The sequence below is a fragment of the Melospiza georgiana genome, chromosome Z (assembly GCF_028018845.1).
Source record: "Melospiza georgiana isolate bMelGeo1 chromosome Z, bMelGeo1.pri, whole genome shotgun sequence".
Taxonomy (NCBI): domain Eukaryota; kingdom Metazoa; phylum Chordata; class Aves; order Passeriformes; family Passerellidae; genus Melospiza; species Melospiza georgiana.
In genome coordinates, this window is record NC_080465.1 from 83,256,958 (window position 1) to 83,280,498 (window position 23,541).

The 23,541-nt window shown below is 38.8% G+C and overlaps 2 long non-coding RNA genes across 3 annotated transcripts; both read left to right on the top strand.

The window, feature by feature from the left end:
- The first annotated feature begins 2,452 nt into the window (after positions 1 to 2,452).
- Positions 2,453 to 5,583, top strand: LOC131095848 (uncharacterized). Its single transcript, XR_009115921.1, has 5 exons — positions 2,453 to 2,503; positions 3,194 to 3,269; positions 3,394 to 3,703; positions 4,043 to 4,160; positions 5,314 to 5,583. It is a non-coding gene; the product is annotated as an uncharacterized LOC131095848 (long non-coding RNA).
- Positions 5,584 to 14,804: 9,221 nt separating this feature from the next.
- On the top strand, positions 14,805 to 18,803 carry LOC131096278 (uncharacterized). 2 transcript variants are annotated; one of them, XR_009115970.1, is made up of 6 exons: positions 14,805 to 14,840; positions 14,977 to 15,041; positions 16,414 to 16,489; positions 16,614 to 16,923; positions 17,263 to 17,380; positions 18,534 to 18,803. It is a non-coding gene; the product is annotated as an uncharacterized LOC131096278 (long non-coding RNA). The 2 variants fall into 2 exon arrangements; XR_009115969.1 differs by lacking the exons at positions 14,805 to 14,840; positions 14,977 to 15,041 and adding an exon at positions 15,673 to 15,723.
- Positions 18,804 to 23,541: the final 4,738 nt, after the last annotated feature.

Below are 23,541 nucleotides of genomic sequence, written 5' to 3' on the forward strand. Positions count from 1 at the left end.
ATTGTTTATTCTTTGAGTTAGTGTAGAGGTAGAATTGCGTTGGTTTTTTCTTTTTTAGTAACGTTCAGGGTCAGTGGCACTGTCTTGAGTTTAGTAGATTGGTTTGACTTTTTTTTAGTACTTTTTGTAATTTGCTGTGTGTGTTTCTAGAGGATTTTCTTTTATTTTGGTTCCATTTTTCTGTCGTGATGAGAATTGTTATTGGAAAGAGTGTTCTTTGTTTTTTCGCTGACACTTGTTTGGCTGTTGGAGGTATCTTGATGTTTTTGGAAGATATTGGTGGGAATTTGATGCTGTTTGTTCTGTCATTTCATTTAGGAATTGGATTTTAAATATACAATTATGACTCTAACTATATTGAAACAAAAGAAATAGATGTGTAGCAATGGGAATGAGCCAATTTTATTTTTATATATTCGGTCAATTTTTAAAATTTAACATGTAACATGAGTCATTATATGTTACAATAAGTTATTCTAATTTTAATCGAGTATTGTGTATGTTTTTAGATATATGAATAGAGAATATAAATGTAAATACAACCCAAACAAAAATACAAATATATAAATGTATTGCAACTATATGCAGATATATAAAAAATTAATAATAAATTGTAAATATAAAATAACATAAATTGATACAATATATAATACAAGTGATACTGCATATATTTTATGAAAAATATTATAGGAAATGGATATAAAATAGATATAAATACGGATGTGATATATCTATCTATCTATATCTATCATTTGTTGTATATTATGATAAATACAACTATAACAAAACATTTAGGTAGTTTAAAATAATGGATGGTTTTGTTTTTTTCTTTGCCAAAGCAGGGGTTTTCGTGTAAAAATTACAAATACAAATAATATAAAGGTAGAAATATGAGTATAGAAATATATCATAAACACGTTAAAGATTTATATAAAAATTAGAAATATAAGGAAAAATAAGTTGTAGCAGTAGATACGGTAAATAATTTAAAAAATATTTCCCGTATATTTTTTGAATAAGGTGCATATTATATATAGTTGTTAATATAATACATCAATATAAACGATAAATATATATAAAATATCAACTATCTATAAGAAGGAATAAAAGCTCTATGTCACGTGCAGCAGTAGAAAATTTCAGGCTCCCAGGGAATAAATAGTTTTCTTTAAATCATTTTCGTTTTGGAGTTTTTTTTTTTTTTTACTCTCGGGTAGCCTGAAAGTTTCTACTGCTGCTTTTTTATTTAAAAAAATATCCTTTTTTAAAGGTGGAAAGGTAAACCAAGATTAGAAATATAACAAAGGGGAAGGGAAAGGAAAGGAAAGGGAAAGGGAAAAGGAAAAGGGAAGGGAAGTGGTGAAAAACAGAGTGAAAAAAGTAAAAAGAGTTGGAGGGAAAAAGAGAGGGCATTGGGGAGGAGCGGTGCTGCCTCAGGTCCTTCCCCGCCCGGGGGCGAAGGACCCGTTTCATGCCCTGGAGGGACTGCAGCTGCCGGTGGCTCCCGGGGGACGGAGCGGTGGCTGCCAGCCCGAGACTCCAACTCCCGGCAGGCCCTGCTGCTGGCGCGGCGTGTGACGCAACGGGCGACGCGGCCCGGCATTTTTCTCTAAATCGGCGGTAAATACAGCTGAGTAAAATTAGCTTGGTTTTCTTCCTTCTTCTGTAACTGAACTGTTTTTATTAAAAATCCTATTTGAATATGTGGAAAAAGTGGGGATGTCCTGTAATATATCGTCGCTTTTCTTGTTTACAGGGTACTGAGAAAATACGTCTCCCTTAGAGTCCCACGGAAAGGTTCTCAGTGCGCTCTCTATCAAGGTATGTATTTACAAATAAGTGATCCCTTTAGATATTTGCCTGTGTACCTTTTCCTGTAATTCAGAGCTTGCGTTCTGTGGGTTTTATGATAAACCTGTAAAACATGTAAAAATGGTTTTGCAAGTCTTAATCGTTGAAGGCAGCAATAAGTGGATTTAGAGCCTGTTCTTGACCAGACAAAGAGAAAAAGTGTGACTTTGATGCTGAACTTGTCATTTTTCATTTGACTTGTCTTGAATGATTTAGGAATAGAGAGAACTAGAAAAAGAGAGAAATAGAATTGATTATTGAGCACTCCTCAAATGCTCACCATGATTCAGTGTAGAGCCAAAGGGAAGGGTGATGGAAGAGAGCTCTGTGCTTTGGAAGGAAATAAATTTAAACCTGACCTCCTCACAGAGTCTCACTAACTTCTTTTGTTTTAAAATACAAAATACGATTAGGAAGTGTTGGAAGTTAGTGTTTTGGGAAAGAAACGGCAGTTCCACAGAACATTCCATTTCACAGAGGCTCTGGGAACGCTTCATGTTGTAAGTGCTGTCACTGCAATCAGTTGGTGGTTCAGCCTTGAAACGTGCACTTGGCCTTCTATAAAGCACTGTTTTGTTTGCCTTTCAGTGCTATGAGTCTTGATAGATTGGAGAAGAGCCCAAGAGAAATTTTTCATCCCTTGATATAAAAGGTAGGAAGTGACTTTTTTAGGTTTGGTTCTTTTTCTTTGTTATTTTCTGGAAATAAAAGTAATTAAGTATAGGTACTACTGGTTTGTTTCTTCCAGTAGCAGGTGATAACAATAGCAGTAGTACTAGTAAAAATAATAATAGAAATAATAATAATAGTAATGTAATACTACGTAAACTGTCTTTATCCATTGAACTGGCCATTTCAAATCAAAACTTCTAAACACAAATCAAACCATCATCCTTGTAGAATCTTTCACAGCAGCGGGCTAAAGATCCTGGTTTTGTTGACAGGATTTATTGGTTCTGGAAGAACAAGAGGGAAGTACAAGCCTAACTACTTCTAGCTCACAGAGCCGTCCAGTGAACCCAGCTTTGTGTTTTGGTGGGCTTGTGATGACTTTGAAATCAATTGCTCATTCCAGTAAAAAAAATTCATGTTTTTTTGAACGTGACAGCAGAAATAACTTTAGGCACCAACTGAATAATAATAGATCACCAGTTTAAGTTAAAAATTCATGCTATACTATCAAAATTTAAAGGTAAATTATTATGTGTTAGGTGATGGTATAAAGTGTATGTTCTAATGTGTAATGCAAAGATACTTACGTACCTGAAAGTCCTTAGAGGAAACAAATTTTTATGTCTGCTGTTTGATTGTTTACCATACGATATTTGGTTTCATTTCCCAGGGATCGGTGAATTTTAACTTTGGAGTCCCCTATGCTAAGGATGCTCAGCTTACAGGTGATGAAATGTTCAGTAATGGTGAGTTTTTCACCTTCTCTTTAATTGCTATGCTGATCTGAATAAGAAAAAAAAAAAAAAACAAAAGCAAGAGAAAAAAAAGGATAGTTTATTATTTTTTACGCTGTTATGTTTGTTTCCTCAGTATTTGCTGCAGCTCTGCTTACCCAAGCTTTGGGTTCCTTCTGTCCCACTGGGAGTTGCCCAATTTGGTTGCATCTGGTGAAATTCACCCTGAGACCTTACAGAACCAGCTCCAACTACATGAGAGCCATTTGCAGTTCTCTCCAGACGCCTGGAGAATGGGCGACGTTTCTGAGGATCCGGCGAGCGTGCTTCTGTCAAAACTCAGTCTGTGAAATTCCTGGGGAAAACCCTTCTGTGTCCTGAAGGGTTCAAACTCTGGTGAGGATCCAGTTATCAGGTGCTCACCTGGATGGTTCCAGCTCCCAAAGGTAACACTTGTACTCTTGCCCTGTAGTTTACATCTATTGTATTTTTGTTATTTTCAAGATTTTTTGTCTTTGCAAAATATTGTGCATTTCACTCTTTGGAACCTCTCAGATGGTTCTTTGGTGCAGCACCACCCCGTGGGACACTTGGCTGCTGTCCTGAAGGGGTTGGTGGCTAGAATTGTAAATCCTGGCGAGTTTATAAGTCTTCTGTCCCCAGGGAGGTGTCATGCTTTGTTTACTTTTGTTCTGTTGGTTAGGCGCTGCTTCTCGTTGCAAGTATGAATTTCAAACTGCCCTGTTCTTATTTTAACTGTTTTCCTGGTTCTCTCCCTACGGCAGGGAAAGACTCTCGTATCCTTGTCGTCGGGCTCAGTGCTGTCCAAGAAGATACAGAGACTAAAAAAATCATAAGAAGCAAAATATGACTGCAGGGAAAAGAAGCTGGAGAGAACAGAAGGTGATATTGTTATCCTTACCCTGTATTAGAGACATCCGCTGTGCTTTGATGCTGGCAGCTGCCAGGGGCTTGTTAGCTCTTTGTAGGCAGGTGTAGGTGTTCACTTGTAGGTTTTTTCTCTGGACAAGGCAATTCAAACTTTGCTCAGCTGATATTTGCAGATTACTCTCTAGCACAGTCCAGCATGACATTTCTGAATGTTGTAAAAATACCATGTTACTTGGAAATTGCTAATGAAGAGAAGCTTTAGGGGAAAATAAGATTTCAGGGTTGGAAGATGTGAGAAGAATTGTGTGGGGATGTTAGACTGAAGTAAAGCACTCTTGAAGCTGGACTGGCACGCTGGCAGGTCCCCTATTAAACAGTAGTGCTGAGATTAGCCTGGGGGTTGCCCATTGTTTCTGTAGAAATCAATGTTTCCTGGTCTTGAGAGGTAAGCTGCTTTGAAAAGCTGGAAGGTGCAGCATGCTGACAATCTCCGTGCTTTGGATTAAAAGTAGATTTCAGAAGGGTCCTAGGCTTTTGTCTTTTCCTAGAAGTCGATGTAATCCTGTCGAGGAGTTTTTAGTTCTGTGTTGCCATGTCATCCATCAGAGCCCTGTTGTACTAATCTTCATACAAGTACAAAACAAAAAATCAGACCCTGTCCCAAGCACTTAGAGGCCAGAACACGATTTCCTCGGGCTGCCATTTGGGTGCCATCGGTACTCACCACGAATTGAGCCCTCTGGCTCTGACAGAGCCCCTGGATGCTGACGGAAGGGGGCTGGTCACAGACCCTGGAGGTGCCTGTCCCCCAGGGAGGGAGAGGACGAGGCAGTGTGGCCTGCAGGGAGGGTGTCGTCCCCAGAGAGCAGCCGGCGACTCCATGCCTGCCCGGGGCTGCGGGTGCCCCCTCGGGGTGGACGCCCGCCCTCAGGTTTCCCTCTGGGCACCCGGGGAGGGAACCAGGTCCATCCGTGTGGCAGCTGCAGGGCCTGCAGGCTCTGGGCCCTGGAGCCGAGTGAGCCTGAGCTGCTGCATGCTTGCTGTGAGCTTTGGGGTGAGCGTGCATCACTGCAGGCCTGGGATGGATTGAAATGCGCTGAGGAAAGCACAGGGAGGGAGGGAGGGAAGGAAATGCTCTGTTAACATGTGCCAATTCTTCTGTCAGACTCATCACGGCGGGACAGCGTGAAGACTGAAAGTGTAAGAAGATGTGGAGGGAAAGAGAGAATCTGACAGGAGCATCGGACGCACGAGTGCAGGAATTTTGCTTTTTTGCTTGGATGTAAACTCAGGCGTTGAAAGGAATTTGGGAGTGAGAAGGGACATTTCAGAAGGAGAAGAAGCAAAAGAAGTTGTTGTTGTTGTTACAGTCCTGGCAAAATCTTTTGTTCTAGCTAATAAAAGAAGTTAGTTTAAAAAACAAAAAGGAAAAAATGTAGTGGTTTTTTTTTTTTCCTTCACTATGATATTCATTGGTGGTATATGGTGTGTTGTTTCATTTCTTGGTAGTATTAAGTCTGTGTAAATTGTTTTTTGAGTGAAGCTGACTTTCTGGATGGGTTGGTTTGTATTTGAGGCAGGATTAATTTCAATAGGATTCTTTCATAGATTTCTGATGGGTATTACTGGGATTTTGGTTTTGTTTGCTGTATGTATAAACATAGAGCTTTGGTAGGGCCAGCTGGGCGTCTGGAGTTTTGGGTGTGAATTTATTAGATGGCTTTTGTTAGATGCAGTTTTTAATTTTTGAAATGTTTTTCAGTGTAGTGGTTTTAAGGTGGTTTTTAAGAATTCATTGTATTGTTTTCTGTTGTTTGTAGTTGGTGTATGATAAGGGATGTGGTGTGACTTTTTGAACATTATGGTTTTGGTGTTCCTAAGTTCTGATTTCTTTGTGGTTCAATATTTTTTTTTATTTTTATTTTTTGGGACAGGGGCATTTATATGGTGGGTTTTTATAGGCAATATGTTTTTTAATTTAGGTAGTGATATTTTTTAATATTTTAATAGTTTAGGTTTTTTATTTTCATGGTTTTAATTATTTTTTTTAATTTTTTCAAATAACTTTTATAGATGACATGTTATTATTTGTGCATTAACATAAAGGTAGAGCTCTGGGGACTTTTTTTAGTAATGTTTAGGGTCAGTTGTGCAGTTTTGAGTCTAGTGCGTTGGTTTGATTTAATTTTTATTGGGTGTTTGTTTTTATTAGCAGTTGTGTCATTTTCAAGGTGTGTTTGAGTTTTTTGGGGTTTTTGAGATACTGGTTTAGGAGGAAGTTTATGATGAGCATGTGCGGAGGTTTTGGGCTACTTTATAGTGGGATTTGAAATTTATTTACAGTTAGGTTTCTTTGAGTTTTTATTAGGGTTCAATGACGTTGTGGGATGTTTGTTCCATTAGTAACAGAAATAGGTTTTGTTTTGCTGTGCTGCGATGGGATGGGCGTGTGCTGCGTGCCGGCGCTGACAAAGGTACAGTATTGTTGTGGCTCTGGTGTGTCGGGTTAATGAACTGACATGGGTTAATATAGAGATGAAAATAGAAATAAATATAAATTTAAAAGTAAATATAAAATTAGAGTGGTAAACATAAATATAGATAACAGATACATACATAAAACTATAATACATGGTATATAATTGTAACATGTTATCATATAGATAAATGATAGTCTATTATATATAGATATATATACACCAAGATATATAAATATAGATTGTAAATATAAAAATATTTAAATAGAGTTAAAGTAAATTGGGGGGTTTTATTAGGGTATAGGCTGGGGTTTTTAAAAGATAGAAATAAAATATAAATTCAGATATACAAATGTATATAGAAATACAAATATCTATACATATTTAATTTAAACAAATATAAGTAAAAAATAAATATATAATACAGAAAATATATATCTATGATTATATTAGAAGGTATTCTCTCTAATATATATAATATCTATGAATAGAATAAATAAAAATATCCATATAAATATCATTATAATTTTGAAAAAATAAATTTACTTCCTAAATTTTAAATCTGGTTCAAATAAAGGGGTGTCCTTGGTTTTTATTTGGTTAGAGGCAGGAGTTTTATTTTAAATAATATAAGTAATATAGAAATGTGGATCTTAAGATAGAAATATATAATGAATATATAAAGAGAAATTGCTAAACTATGCCTATAAATTTAAATATAAAGATATGTAAGTAATATGAAGAGTTGTAGTATAGAATATAAATAACATTATATGGCGATATAAATTATAAATGGGAATATAAATATAAAAATATGTAAATATAGTTTAAGAGAAAGGGAATGTTTTGGCTTTTATTTAAGTAGAGGCAGGTTTTTTATTTTGAATATTATAAGTGTTCCAGAAGTAAAAATCTTGACGCAGAAATATTTAATCAATATAAAAAACATGAATAAAAATATATGAAAAATATAAATACCTACTCGCATCGGATGTAATATAGAATATAAATTTATTTATAAATTGACATTGGTAAAGATAAATGCATAAGTAAGCAATAGACATTAAAATACATTAATTATATATTATATTTATTATATATATATAATATATATTAATATACAATAATTTATTATATTACATTGTATATACATTATATATTATATCTATAAATATATATATTATATAAATTAATATACATTATAAATATGAATATAAGAATGGAACATGAGGATAAAATCTATTTAAATATTGTTTAAAACAAAGGTTGGGCTTTTTTATTCTTGTGTTAGAGGCAGGGTTTTTATTTTAAATAATATGAATGTAGATATTATTGTTATATATTTCTAAATATTGAGATATACAATCAAGATATAAATATATAACCGCAAAATATAAATAAATACAAATAATAGGAAGAGATGTAATGAAGAATACAAATAACAGTATACATAAGTATACATTTTAAATGTAAATGTGAATATGAACCTGAAAAATAGAATTTAAGAAAATATTTTAAGTAGAGTTTTGAAGAAAGGGGTTCTTTTTGGCTTTAATGTGGATGGAGGCAAAGGTTTTATTTTAAATAACCCAAGTGTTAGAGAAGTAAAAATAGTAACAGAAATACATACTTACTATGTAAAAATATTTATAAAAATATACAAATAAAGTTTTAGGGATATATGCAATATGGAATAAAAATGTATTTATAAAAAGAAATGTATAAATGGACAGTGTACATCAATATACATTGTAAATAGAAATGTGAATATTAATATGAAAAAATATTTTAAAAATATTTAATTATTTTTTTAATTTTTTTTTTTTTGTATTTTGTTTGGTTTTGTTTTGTCTTTTATCCTATTAGATTAGAGGCAGAAGTTTTTTTTTCCCTCTTCCCGGTTGTTTTGGGGCATTTATTTCAGAGCAGTTTTCGGCGGGGGTCGCCCCTGTTCTTTTTTGCCGCCTTCGCTGCCGCAGCCCCGAGGCGCGCTGCGCCCCCGGCTGGGGCGGGCGGCAGTGCTGCCGCCTTGTGGGCAGACGCGGTACTGCAGGCGTGCAGCGAGAGGCGGCCAGCTTGGGAGTGGCGCGTGGGCGATGTCGCGGAGTTTTGGTTGACCTTCTCAACAGGGCGGCAAAAAGGGCGGGAAAGTGGAGGACCGGGTGGGTGTTTAACTGCACTGCCTGCACGGAATACCGACGTCATGGCGGCCCCGAGGGATTTTTCGGTGGCGTTTCATGTGTACCCGAGACATGCTGTGGGCTCAGCGGCGCCGCGGGCGGGCGTATTTTGGCGGGTTTGTGAGAGGCATCTGGGTAAACGCCTCGCTGTGCCGGGGTCCTCTCACGTCGGCTTTCCCGCCCTGAGGGAGCCGAGCCGGGCCGAATAGTTCCGAAGAGCCGAAGAGCCGAGTGTGGCCGGAAACAGCCGAGTTTCCCCGAAGACCGAGTGTGGCCGAAAAGAGCCGAGTTTCCCCGAAGAGCCCAGTGTGGCCGCAAACAGCCGACTGCAACCCAAGAGCCCAGTGCGGCCGGAAACAGCCCAGTTTACACCAAGAGCCGATCATAGCCGACTGCAACCGATAGCCGACTTGAGCCGCATTTAGACAATGTGCCGAATACGACCGAGTTTAGCCGAACTGAAACGAGTTTAGACCAAGAGCCGAAGCAAGCCCAATTCAGCCGAGTTTCATTCAACAGAACCGAACGACGCCGCAGCGCTCTGCATGCAGTGCGCCTGTGCAGACAGCAGGGGGCGCTGTGCCTGCAGTGCGCCGGTGCACACGGCAGGGGGCGCTGTATAAAGTATAAAATATCAACTATCGATAAGAAGGGATAAAAGCTCTCTGTCAAGTGCAGCTGTAGAAAATTTCAGGCTCCCAGGGAATAAATCGTTTTCTTTAAATCATTTTCGTTTTGGAGTTTTTTTTACTCCCAGGTAGCCTGAAAGTTACTACTGCTGCTTTTTTATTCTAAAGCTAGAAAGGAAAACCAAGATTAGAAATGCAGGGAAAGAAAGAAAGAAAGAAAGAAAGAAAGAAAGAAAGTAAGAAAAAGAAAAAAAGGAAATAAGGAAAGGAAATGAAAGGAAGAAAGAAGGAAGGACAGGAAGGAAGGGAGGAAAGAAGGAAGACAGACAAAAAAACCCCAAAAACCAGGAGGGCAAGGAGAAACCTGGGGAAAAAAAAATAAAAAGAAAAGAAAAAAGAAACCAACAAAAAACAAAGCCACAGAAAAAAACCTCGGGATGGGCGAGAAACACCCCCCCTCCCTGAAAAATCCAAGCTGGGCAAGAAACATCCCAGAAATACCACAAAAAAAAAAAAAAAAAAAAAAAAAAAAAAAAAAAAAAACAAAAAAAAACAACAAAACAACAGGGGAAAAAAAAAAAACCAAACCTGAAAAAAAAAACAAGGGGGGCAAGGAAAAACCAGAAAAAACACCAAGATGGGCAAGAAGAAACGAAGAAAAAAACCCAAGAAGTGCCAGAAAAAAAAAAATCAAGAAACAAGGCAAGAAAGAGAGGCAATAAAGGCCACAAAAAATTCAAGAAAAAACCCAAGACATGCCAGAAAAAGGTACGAAAATGGTTCTGCCAGGTGCGATCAAGGTGAGCGGGGTCAGATTCAGGTCCAGGAGATGAACAAGTGTCAGATTAGTTTGGGGCACTGCTGTGCAATGCAGCCGTGACAGGATTTATGTTTAAATATAGTTTAAATAAATTGGGGATTGTTTGGCTTTTATTGGGGTATAGGCTGGAGATTTCATAAAAAATATAAAACTAGAAATCCAAATATATCATCTATATGTCGATATCAATAAATATTTAATATATATAAATATCAGTAAAAGAAATCTATTGTGTCAAAAGAATATACCTATTATTATATAAAAAGGTATTCTCTCCAATATACATAATATCTATAAATATAACAAATGAAAATTACAAATATAGATGTGAATAGAATTATGACAAACAAAATTATATTTAAAATTTTAAATGTGTTTTAAATAAAGGGGTGTCTTTGCTTTTTATTTCGTTAGAGGCAGGGGTTTTAATTCTAAATAATATAAGTACTATAGAAATGTAAATCGACATACAGAAATATATAATAAATATATAGAGATACAAAGATATAATGCCAAACTATGAATAGAAATCTATGTAAGTAACATGAAGAGATGCAATATAGAATACAATTTTTATTATACAGTAATTTAAATTCTAAATATAAATGCGAATATAATTGTGAAAAATATATGATGGGGGCTCGGAGCAGCCCAGGTGTGAGCTGTAATGATGATGGGGGCTCGGAGCAGCCCAGGTGTGAGTGTGAGGATGATGGGGGCTCGGAGCAGCCCAGGTGTGAGTGTGAGGATGATGAGGGGCCGGCTCCTGCCGGGGCGAGGCTGTTTTAAGGGGAGGCTTTGCCTCAGCTCCCTTTTGCATGGAGCTGCTGAGTGGAGGGGTTTATGGGGCGCTCCCGGCGCTGTCTCATGGAAGGACTGCGAGAGCTTCCCACAGGGTCGGGGGCAACACCTGGATTCGCGCTTGGGTACGTGGAGCATCGCTTAAAGGAGGTGCCGAGGGACGAATCTTTGTGCCGGGGAGCAGCGGCCGAACAGGTGAGCCCGTGTGGGTTCGGAGCGGGGAATTTTCTCCTTCCCCTTTGCAATTTCATCTTGCCAGTCCCTCCCCGGGTCCCCAGGAACAAAAATGGAGCTTATGAAGACAAAAGGAATTAAGGAGAAGGAAGCAGCTCCTCTTCTTTTATTGTCTGCGTTTGACCTGAGGGGATCCCTCTTGACTTGTGGTTTTAAGGGTGTTGATTGCAGGAAAAGCTGCATTTTCCAGGCGGTTAGGGGTATCCCGGGGGTGACAGGGAATCCCTGCGTTCTATTCTAAGGGGAATGGGAAAAGTATTCTTGTGGTATTCTGGGTTTGATTTGAAGGCAGCCACCCCATTTGCACCACCCTCGGGTTTAAATGGAGGGGGCAGCCCTGGTGTCCCTCCTTTTCAAGGGTTTGAATGGAGGTCGAAATCGCCCTTTCCCATCAGTCGAAGGCTTTCATTTGGGGAGCGCCCCTTCTTTTCTGCTCTCCTAGGGGGTGAAATTGGAGGGGAGAACACATTTCTTTGCCCTTGTTGAAGTGAGGTGCGCCCCGTCTGCGGTTTCGGGGTTGGCTTGCGGGAAGCCGCAGCTCCGGCAGCGTTTGCAGGGCTGCAATGGGGCTGCGCCGCTGCATTGGAGGGCGCTGCCCGTGCCCGCGGCCCGGCGCGGAACGTTCCCGCTCGGGAGCGCTGCTGGCACGGCCCGGGCAGCTGCCGGGGCGCACGGGGGATTCGGCGCGGCCGGGCCGGCCGAGGGCGGCAGTGGCGGAGCCGCGCCGGTGCGAGCCGTGCGGAGCCGAGCGGAGCCGGGCCGGGCCGGCCAAGGGCGGCAGAGGCGGCGCGGGCGCTGCTGCGCCGGCCCGGGCGGTGCCGGCCGCTCCGTCCGCTCCGGGCGCGGGGCTCGGGCGCCGCCGGTAGCCCCGGGCCCGGTGCCGGCCCCGCCGGGCAGGGGCAGCGGGCGGGGCTCCCCGGGACGGCGCCGGCCCCGCGCGCCGGAGCGGCCGCCGCAGGAGCCGCTTTCCTGCCGGGAGCCGCGCTCCGTCCGGGGCCGGCAGCGAGCGCGGGGTTCGGCCGCTCCAAGTTCGGCGGTGCCGTGGCTCGGAGGCGCTTTGGAGGCGTCGATGGCATCGCTGGGTTCGGTTTGCAGCGGGTGTCCGCTAAGGGGTACGGTGTTCTTCCTGAGCGGCACGGTTCTCGGTGCCGGTAGGGATGATAAAGGTTCGTTTCGGATTGGGTTTTGTAGTCGGATATATATTTTTTTGCCGGGGTATTATGTTTAGAAGGGCGCGCAATGTTTTTTACGGGTCGTAGCGCGAAGCAGCGGTTCGCATTTTAATTCTGTTGCGGTGGCTTTTATTAGCGTGAGTGTGTAGTGTTTGTTTTGGGGGGCTTGGGGAAGCGTCCTGTCGTTCATAGCAGCGGGTTTTTAATCTCGATAATTGCATGTGTGTTTATCGTCTTCCAGGGCTTTTATTTGTTCGGTTTGTTTGATTGTAGTGTATGTTTTATGGTTACGGGTAATTTGGGGGACATTGTTTATGGTTACGTTTGTCTTTAGTCTTTGTGTTTGTTTCTAGGTGGTATTTTTATTTTGATAGCTTGAGGCACTATGGGTTTATTCAGTTGGGAATAAGTTTTTTGTTGCAGATTTCAGTTTATTTGGTTTTTGGTATTATTCTTGTTGTTGCTTTCTTTATTTTCTTTTTTTGGTTGTTGTTGTTGTTGTCTTTTAATGTATTTGAGTATTGTTTATCAGGGTTTATTTTGGGAACGTGGGTATTTATATGGTGGGTTTTTAAAGTATTTATTTATTTGGGTAGTTAATTTCTTAGTTTTTAGTGGTTGAGATGTTTTTCCATTTTGTTAATTAGTTCAGGTTTAAAGTTATTTTTACAGAGGATTGTTTATTCTTTGAGTTAGTGTAGAGGTAGAATTGCGTTGGTTTTTTCTTTTTTAGTAACGTTCAGGGTCAGTGGCACTGTCTTGAGTTTAGTAGATTGGTTTGACTTTTTTTTAGTACTTTTTGTAATTTGCTGTGTGTGTTTCTAGAGGATTTTCTTTTATTTTGGTTCCATTTTTCTGTCGTGATGAGAATTGTTATTGGAAAGAGTGTTCTTTGTTTTTTCGCTGACACTTGTTTGGCTGTTGGAGGTATCTTGATGTTTTTGGAAGATATTGGTGGGAATTTGATGCTGTTTGTTCTGTCATTTCATTTAGGAATTGGATTTTAAATATACAATTATGACTCTAACTATATTGAAACAAAAGAAATAGATGTGTAGCAATGGGAATGAGCCAATTTTATTTTTATATATTCGGTCAATTTTTAAAATTTAACATGTAACATGAGTCATTATATGTTACAATAAGTTATTCTAATTTTAATCGAGTATTGTGTATGTTTTTAGATATATGAATAGAGAATATAAATGTAAATACAACCCAAACAAAAATACAAATATATAAATGTATTGCAACTATATGCAGATATATAAAAAATTAATAATAAATTGTAAATATAAAATAACATAAATTGATACAATATATAATACAAGTGATACTGCATATATTTTATGAAAAATATTATAGGAAATGGATATAAAATAGATATAAATACGGATGTGATATATCTATCTATCTATATCTATCATTTGTTGTATATTATGATAAATACAACTATAACAAAACATTTAGGTAGTTTAAAATAATGGATGGTTTTGTTTTTTTCTTTGCCAAAGCAGGGGTTTTCGTGTAAAAATTACAAATACAAATAATATAAAGGTAGAAATATGAGTATAGAAATATATCATAAACACGTTAAAGATTTATATAAAAATTAGAAATATAAGGAAAAATAAGTTGTAGCAGTAGATACGGTAAATAATTTAAAAAATATTTCCCGTATATTTTTTGAATAAGGTGCATATTATATATAGTTGTTAATATAATACATCAATATAAACGATAAATATATATAAAATATCAACTATCTATAAGAAGGAATAAAAGCTCTATGTCACGTGCAGCAGTAGAAAATTTCAGGCTCCCAGGGAATAAATAGTTTTCTTTAAATCATTTTCGTTTTGGAGTTTTTTTTTTTTTTTTACTCTCGGGTAGCCTGAAAGTTTCTACTGCTGCTTTTTTATTTAAAAAAATATCCTTTTTTAAAGGTGGAAAGGTAAACCAAGATTAGAAATATAACAAAGGGGAAGGGAAAGGAAAGGAAAGGGAAAGGGAAAAGGAAAAGGGAAGGGAAGTGGTGAAAAACAGAGTGAAAAAAGTAAAAAGAGTTGGAGGGAAAAAGAGAGGGCATTGGGGAGGAGCGGTGCTGCCTCAGGTCCTTCCCCGCCCGGGGGCGAAGGACCCGTTTCATGCCCTGGAGGGACTGCAGCTGCCGGTGGCTCCCGGGGGACGGAGCGGTGGCTGCCAGCCCGAGACTCCAACTCCCGGCAGGCCCTGCTGCTGGCGCGGCGTGTGACGCAACGGCTATCGCGGCACATGAGTGGCTGCCAGCCCGAGACTCCAACTCCCGGCAGGCCCTGCTGCTGGCGCGGCGTGTGACGCAACGGGCGACGCGGCCCGGCATTTTTCTCTAAATCGGCGGTAAATACAGCTGAGTAAAATTAGCTTGGTTTTCTTCCTTCTTCTGTAACTGAACTGTTTTTATTAAAAATCCTATTTGAATATGTGGAAAAAGTGGGGATGTCCTGTAATATATCGTCGCTTTTCTTGTTTACAGGGTACTGAGAAAATACGTCTCCCTTAGAGTCCCACGGAAAGGTTCTCAGTGCGCTCTCTATCAAGGTATGTATTTACAAATAAGTGATCCCTTTAGATATTTGCCTGTGTACCTTTTCCTGTAATTCAGAGCTTGCGTTCTGTGGGTTTTATGATAAACCTGTAAAACATGTAAAAATGGTTTTGCAAGTCTTAATCGTTGAAGGCAGCAATAAGTGGATTTAGAGCCTGTTCTTGACCAGACAAAGAGAAAAAGTGTGACTTTGATGCTGAACTTGTCATTTTTCATTTGACTTGTCTTGAATGATTTAGGAATAGAGAGAACTAGAAAAAGAGAGAAATAGAATTGATTATTGAGCACTCCTCAAATGCTCACCATGATTCAGTGTAGAGCCAAAGGGAAGGGTGATGGAAGAGAGCTCTGTGCTTTGGAAGGAAATAAATTTAAACCTGACCTCCTCACAGAGTCTCACTAACTTCTTTTGTTTTAAAATACAAAATACGATTAGGAAGTGTTGGAAGTTAGTGTTTTGGGAAAGAAACGGCAGTTCCACAGAACATTCCATTTCACAGAGGCTCTGGGAACGCTTCATGTTGTAAGTGCTGTCACTGCAATCAGTTGGTGGTTCAGCCTTGAAACGTGCACTTGGCCTTCTATAAAGCACTGTTTTGTTTGCCTTTCAGTGCTATGAGTCTTGATAGATTGGAGAAGAGCCCAAGAGAAATTTTTCATCCCTTGATATAAAAGGTAGGAAGTGACTTTTTTAGGTTTGGTTCTTTTTCTTTGTTATTTTCTGGAAATAAAAGTAATTAAGTATAGGTACTACTGGTTTGTTTCTTCCAGTAGCAGGTGATAACAATAGCAGTAGTACTAGTAAAAATAATAATAGAAATAATAATAATAGTAATGTAATACTACGTAAACTGTCTTTATCCATTGAACTGGCCATTTCAAATCAAAACTTCTAAACACAAATCAAACCATCATCCTTGTAGAATCTTTCACAGCAGCGGGCTAAAGATCCTGGTTTTGTTGACAGGATTTATTGGTTCTGGAAGAACAAGAGGGAAGTACAAGCCTAACTACTTCTAGCTCACAGAGCCGTCCAGTGAACCCAGCTTTGTGTTTTGGTGGGCTTGTGATGACTTTGAAATCAATTGCTCATTCCAGTAAAAAAAATTCATGTTTTTTTGAACGTGACAGCAGAAATAACTTTAGGCACCAACTGAATAATAATAGATCACCAGTTTAAGTTAAAAATTCATGCTATACTATCAAAATTTAAAGGTAAATTATTATGTGTTAGGTGATGGTATAAAGTGTATGTTCTAATGTGTAATGCAAAGATACTTACGTACCTGAAAGTCCTTAGAGGAAACAAATTTTTATGTCTGCTGTTTGATTGTTTACCATACGATATTTGGTTTCATTTCCCAGGGATCGGTGAATTTTAACTTTGGAGTCCCCTATGCTAAGGATGCTCAGCTTACAGGTGATGAAATGTTCAGTAATGGTGAGTTTTTCACCTTCTCTTTAATTGCTATGCTGATCTGAATAAGAAAAAAAAAAAAAAACAAAAGCAAGAGAAAAAAAAGGATAGTTTATTATTTTTTACGCTGTTATGTTTGTTTCCTCAGTATTTGCTGCAGCTCTGCTTACCCAAGCTTTGGGTTCCTTCTGTCCCACTGGGAGTTGCCCAATTTGGTTGCATCTGGTGAAATTCACCCTGAGACCTTACAGAACCAGCTCCAACTACATGAGAGCCATTTGCAGTTCTCTCCAGACGCCTGGAGAATGGGCGACGTTTCTGAGGATCCGGCGAGCGTGCTTCTGTCAAAACTCAGTCTGTGAAATTCCTGGGGAAAACCCTTCTGTGTCCTGAAGGGTTCAAACTCTGGTGAGGATCCAGTTATCAGGTGCTCACCTGGATGGTTCCAGCTCCCAAAGGTAACACTTGTACTCTTGCCCTGTAGTTTACATCTATTGTATTTTTGTTATTTTCAAGATTTTTTGTCTTTGCAAAATATTGTGCATTTCACTCTTTGGAACCTCTCAGATGGTTCTTTGGTGCAGCACCACCCCGTGGGACACTTGGCTGCTGTCCTGAAGGGGTTGGTGGCTAGAATTGTAAATCCTGGCGAGTTTATAAGTCTTCTGTCCCCAGGGAGGTGTCATGCTTTGTTTACTTTTGTTCTGTTGGTTAGGCGCTGCTTCTCGTTGCAAGTATGAATTTCAAACTGCCCTGTTCTTATTTTAACTGTTTTCCTGGTTCTCTCCCTACGGCAGGGAAAGACTCTCGTATCCTTGTCGTCGGGCTCAGTGCTGTCCAAGAAGATACAGAGACTAAAAAAATCATAAGAAGCAAAATATGACTGCAGGGAAAAGAAGCTGGAGAGAACAGAAGGTGATATTGTTATCCTTACCCTGTATTAGAGACATCCGCTGTGCTTTGATGCTGGCAGCTGCCAGGGGCTTGTTAGCTCTTTGTAGGCAGGTGTAGGTGTTCACTTGTAGGTTTTTTCTCTGGACAAGGCAATTCAAACTTTGCTCAGCTGATATTTGCAGATTACTCTCTAGCACAGTCCAGCATGACATTTCTGAATGTTGTAAAAATACCATGTTACTTGGAAATTGCTAATGAAGAGAAGCTTTAGGGGAAAATAAGATTTCAGGGTTGGAAGATGTGAGAAGAATTGTGTGGGGATGTTAGACTGAAGTAAAGCACTCTTGAAGCTGGACTGGCACGCTGGCAGGTCCCCTATTAAACAGTAGTGCTGAGATTAGCCTGGGGGTTGCCCATTGTTTCTGTAGAAATCAATGTTTCCTGGTCTTGAGAGGTAAGCTGCTTTGAAAAGCTGGAAGGTGCAGCATGCTGACAATCTCCGTGCTTTGGATTAAAAGTAGATTTCAGAAGGGTCCTAGGCTTTTGTCTTTTCCTAGAAGTCGATGTAATCCTGTCGAGGAGTTTTTAGTTCTGTGTTGCCATGTCATCCATCAGAGCCCTGTTGTACTAATCTTCATACAAGTACAAAACAAAAAATCAGACCCTGTCCCAAGCACTTAGAGGCCAGAACACGATTTCCTCGGGCTGCCATTTGGGTGCCATCGGTACTCACCACGAATTGAGCCCTCTGGCTCTGACAGAGCCCCTGGATGCTGACGGAAGGGGGCTGGTCACAGACCCTGGAGGTGCCTGTCCCCCAGGGAGGGAGAGGACGAGGCAGTGTGGCCTGCAGGGAGGGTGTCGTCCCCAGAGAGCAGCCGGCGACTCCATGCCTGCCCGGGGCTGCGGGTGCCCCCTCGGGGTGGACGCCCGCCCTCAGGTTTCCCTCTGGGCACCCGGGGAGGGAACCAGGTCCATCCGTGTGGCAGCTGCAGGGCCTGCAGGCTCTGGGCCCTGGAGCCGAGTGAGCCTGAGCTGCTGCATGCTTGCTGTGAGCTTTGGGGTGAGCGTGCATCACTGCAGGCCTGGGATGGATTGAAATGCGCTGAGGAAAGCACAGGGAGGGAGGGAGGGAAGGAAATGCTCTGTTAACATGTGCCAATTCTTCTGTCAGACTCATCACGGCGGGACAGCGTGAAGACTGAAAGTGTAAGAAGATGTGGAGGGAAAGAGAGAATCTGACAGGAGCATCGGACGCACGAGTGCAGGAATTTTGCTTTTTTGCTTGGATGTAAACTCAGGCGTTGAAAGGAATTTGGGAGTGAGAAGGGACATTTCAGAAGGAGAAGAAGCAAAAGAAGTTGTTGTTGTTGTTACAGTCCTGGCAAAATCTTTTGTTCTAGCTAATAAAAGAAGTTAGTTTAAAAAACAAAAAGGAAAAAATGTAGTGGTTTTTTTTTTTCCTTCACTATGATATTCATTGGTGGTATATGGTGTGTTGTTTCATTTCTTGGTAGTATTAAGTCTGTGTAAATTGTTTTTTGAGTGAAGCTGACTTTCTGGATGGGTTGGTTTGTATTTGAGGCAGGATTAATTTCAATAGGATTCTTTCATAGATTTCTGATGGGTATTACTGGGATTTTGGTTTTGTTTGCTGTATGTATAAACATAGAGCTTTGGTAGGGCCAGCTGGGCGTCTGGAGTTTTGGGTGTGAATTTATTAGATGGCTTTTGTTAGATGCAGTTTTTAATTTTTGAAATGTTTTTCAGTGTAGTGGTTTTAAGGTGGTTTTTAAGAATTCATTGTATTGTTTTCTGTTGTTTGTAGTTGGTGTATGATAAGGGATGTGGTGTGACTTTTTGAACATTATGGTTTTGGTGTTCCTAAGTTCTGATTTCTTTGTGGTTCAATATTTTTTTTTATTTTTATTTTTTGGGACAGGGGCATTTATATGGTGGGTTTTTATAGGCAATATGTTTTTTAATTTAGGTAGTGATATTTTTTAATATTTTAATAGTTTAGGTTTTTTATTTTCATGGTTTTAATTATTTTTTTTAATTTTTTCAAATAACTTTTATAGATGACATGTTATTATTTGTGCATTAACATAAAGGTAGAGCTCTGGGGACTTTTTTTAGTAATGTTTAGGGTCAGTTGTGCAGTTTTGAGTCTAGTGCGTTGGTTTGATTTAATTTTTATTGGGTGTTTGTTTTTATTAGCAGTTGTGTCATTTTCAAGGTGTGTTTGAGTTTTTTGGGGTTTTTGAGATACTGGTTTAGGAGGAAGTTTATGATGAGCATGTGCGGAGGTTTTGGGCTACTTTATAGTGGGATTTGAAATTTATTTACAGTTAGGTTTCTTTGAGTTTTTATTAGGGTTCAATGACGTTGTGGGATGTTTGTTCCATTAGTAACAGAAATAGGTTTTGTTTTGCTGTGCTGCGATGGGATGGGCGTGTGCTGCGTGCCGGCGTTGACAAAGGTACAGTATTGTTGTGGCTCTGGTGTGTCGGGTTAATGAACTGACATGGGTTAATATAGAGATGAAAATAGAAATAAATATAAATTTAAAAGTAAATATAAAATTAGAGTGGTAAACATAAATATAGATAACAGATACATACATAAAACTATAATACATGGTATATAATTGTAACATGTTATCATATAGATAAATGATAGTCTATTATATATAGATATATATACACCAAGATATATAAATATAGATTGTAAATATAAAAATATTTAAATAGAGTTAAAGTAAATTGGAGGGTTTTATTAGGGTATAGGCTGGGGTTTTTAAAAGATAGAAATAAAATATAAATTCAGATATACAAATGTATATAGAAATACAAATATCTATACATATTTAATTTAAACAAATATAAGTAAAAAATAAATATATAATACAGAAAATATATATCTATGATTATATTAGAAGGTATTCTCTCTAATATATATAATATCTATGAATAGAATAAATAAAAATATCCATATAAATATCATTATAATTTTGAAAAAATAAATTTACTTCCTAAATTTTAAATCTGGTTCAAATAAAGGGGTGTCCTTGGTTTTTATTTGGTTAGAGGCAGGAGTTTTATTTTAAATAATATAAGTAATATAGAAATGTGGATCTTAAGATAGAAATATATAATGAATATATAAAGAGAAATTGCTAAACTATGCCTATAAATTTAAATATAAAGATATGTAAGTAATATGAAGAGTTGTAGTATAGAATATAAATAACATTATATGGCGATATAAATTATAAATGGGAATATAAATATAAAAATATGTAAATATAGTTTAAGAGAAAGGGAATGTTTTGGCTTTTATTTAAGTAGAGGCAGGTTTTTTATTTTGAATATTATAAGTGTTCCAGAAGTAAAAATCTTGACGCAGAAATATTTAATCAATATAAAAAACATGAATAAAAATATATGAAAAATATAAATACCTACTCGCATCGGATGTAATATAGAATGTAAATTTATTTATAAATTGACATTGGTAAAGATAAATGCATAAGTAAGCAATAGACATTAAAATACATTAATTATATATTATATTTATTATTTATATATATAATATATATTAATATACAATAATTTATTATATTACATTGTATATACATTATATATTATATCTATAAATATATATATTATATAAATTAATATACATTATAAATATGAATATAAGAATGGAACATGAGGATAAAATCTATTTAAATATTGTTTAAAACAAAGGTTGGGCTTTTTTATTCTTGTGTTAGAGGCAGGGTTTTTATTTTAAATAATATGAATGTAGATATTATTGTTATATATTTCTAAATATTGAGATATACAATCAAGATATAAATATATAACCGCAAAATATAAATAAATACAAATAATAGGAAGAGATGTAATGAAGAATACAAATAACAGTATACATAAGTATACATTTTAAATGTAAATGTGAATATGAACCTGAAAAATAGAATTTAAGAAAATATTTTAAGTAGAGTTTTGAAGAAAGGGGTTCTTTTTGGCTTTAATGTGGATGGAGGCAAAGGTTTTATTTTAAATAACCCAAGTGTTAGAGAAGTAAAAATAGTAACAGAAATACATACTTACTATGTAAAAATATTTATAAAAATATACAAATAAAGTTTTAGGGATATATGCAATATGGAATAAAAATGTATTTATAAAAAGAAATGTATAAATGGACAGTGTACATCAATATACATTGTAAATAGAAATGTGAATATTAATATGAAAAAATATTTTAAAAATATTTAATTATTTTTTTAATATTTTTTTTTTTTGTATTTTGTTTGGTTTTGTTTTGTCTTTTATCCTATTAGATTAGAGGCAGAAGTTTTTTTTTCCCTCTTCCCGGTTGTTTTGGGGCATTTATTTCAGAGCAGTTTTCGGCGGGGGTCGCCCCTGTTCTTTTTTGCCGCCTTCGCTGCCGCAGCCCCGAGGCGCGCTGCGCCCCCGGCTGGGGCGGGCGGCAGTGCTGCCGCCTTGTGGGCAGACGCGGTACTGCAGGCGTGCAGCGAGAGGCGGCCAGCTTGGGAGTGGCGCGTGGGCGATGTCGCGGAGTTTTGGTTGACCTTCTCAACAGGGCGGCAAAAAGGGCGGGAAAGTGGAGGACCGGGTGGGTGTTTAACTGCACTGCCTGCACGGAATACCGACGTCATGGCGGCCCCGAGGGATTTTTCGGTGGCGTTTCATGTGTACCCGAGACATGCTGTGGGCTCAGCGGCGCCGCGGGCGGGCGTATTTTGGCGGGTTTGTGAGAGGCATCTGGGTAAACGCCTCGCTGTGCCGGGGTCCTCTCACGTCGGCTTTCCCGCCCTGAGGGAGCCGAGCCGGGCCGAATAGTTCCGAAGAGCCGAAGAGCCGAGTGTGGCCGGAAAGAGCCGAGTTTCCCCGAAGACCGAGTGTGGCCGAAAAGAGCCGAGTTTCCCCGAAGAGCCCAGTGTGGCCGCAAACAGCCGACTGCAACCCAAGAGCCCAGTGCGGCCGGAAACAGCCCAGTTTACACCAAGAGCCGATCATAGCCGACTGCAACCGATAGCCGACTTGAGCCGCATTTAGACAATGTGCCGAATACGACCGAGTTTAGCCGAACTGAAACGAGTTTAGACCAAGAGCCGAAGCAAGCCCAATTCAGCCGAGTTTCATTCAACAGAACCGAACGACGCCGCAGCGCTCTGCATGCAGTGCGCCTGTGCAGACAGCAGGGGGCGCTGTGCCTGCAGTGCGCCGGTGCACACGGCAGGGGGCGCTGTATAAAGTATAAAATATCAACTATCGATAAGAAGGGATAAAAGCTCTCTGTCAAGTGCAGCTGTAGAAAATTTCAGGCTCCCAGGGAATAAATCGTTTTCTTTAAATCATTTTCGTTTTGGAGTTTTTTTTACTCCCAGGTAGCCTGAAAGTTACTACTGCTGCTTTTTTATTCTAAAGCTAGAAAGGAAAACCAAGATTAGAAATGCAGGGAAAGAAAGAAAGAAAGAAAGAAAGAAAGAAAGTAAGAAAAAGAAAAAAAGGAAATAAGGAAAGGAAATGAAAGGAAGAAAGAAGGAAGGACAGGAAGGAAGGGAGGAAAGAAGGAAGACAGACAAAAAAACCCCAAAAACCAGGAGGGCAAGGAGAAACCTGGGGAAAAAAAAATAAAAAGAAAAGAAAAAAGAAACCAACAAAAAACAAAGCCACAGAAAAAAACCTCGGGATGGGCGAGAAACACCCCCCCTCCCTGAAAAATCCAAGCTGGGCAAGAAACATCCCAGAAATACCACAAAAAAAAAAAAAAAAAAAAAAAAAAAAAAAAAAAAAAAAAAAAAAAAAACACAACAAAACAACAGGGAAAAAAAAAAAAAAACCAAACCTGAAAAAAAAAACAAGGGGGGCAAGGAAAAACCAGAAAAAACACCAAGATGGGCAAGAAGAAACGAAGAAAAAAACCCAAGAAGTGCCAGAAAAAAAAAAATCAAGAAACAAGGCAAGAAAGAGAGGCAATAAAGGCCACAAAAAATTCAAGAAAAAACCCAAGACATGCCAGAAAAAGGTACGAAAATGGTTCTGCCAGGTGCGATCAAGGTGAGCGGGGTCAGATTCAGGTCCAGGAGATGAACAAGTGTCAGATTAGTTTGGGGCACTGCTGTGCAATGCAGCCGTGACAGG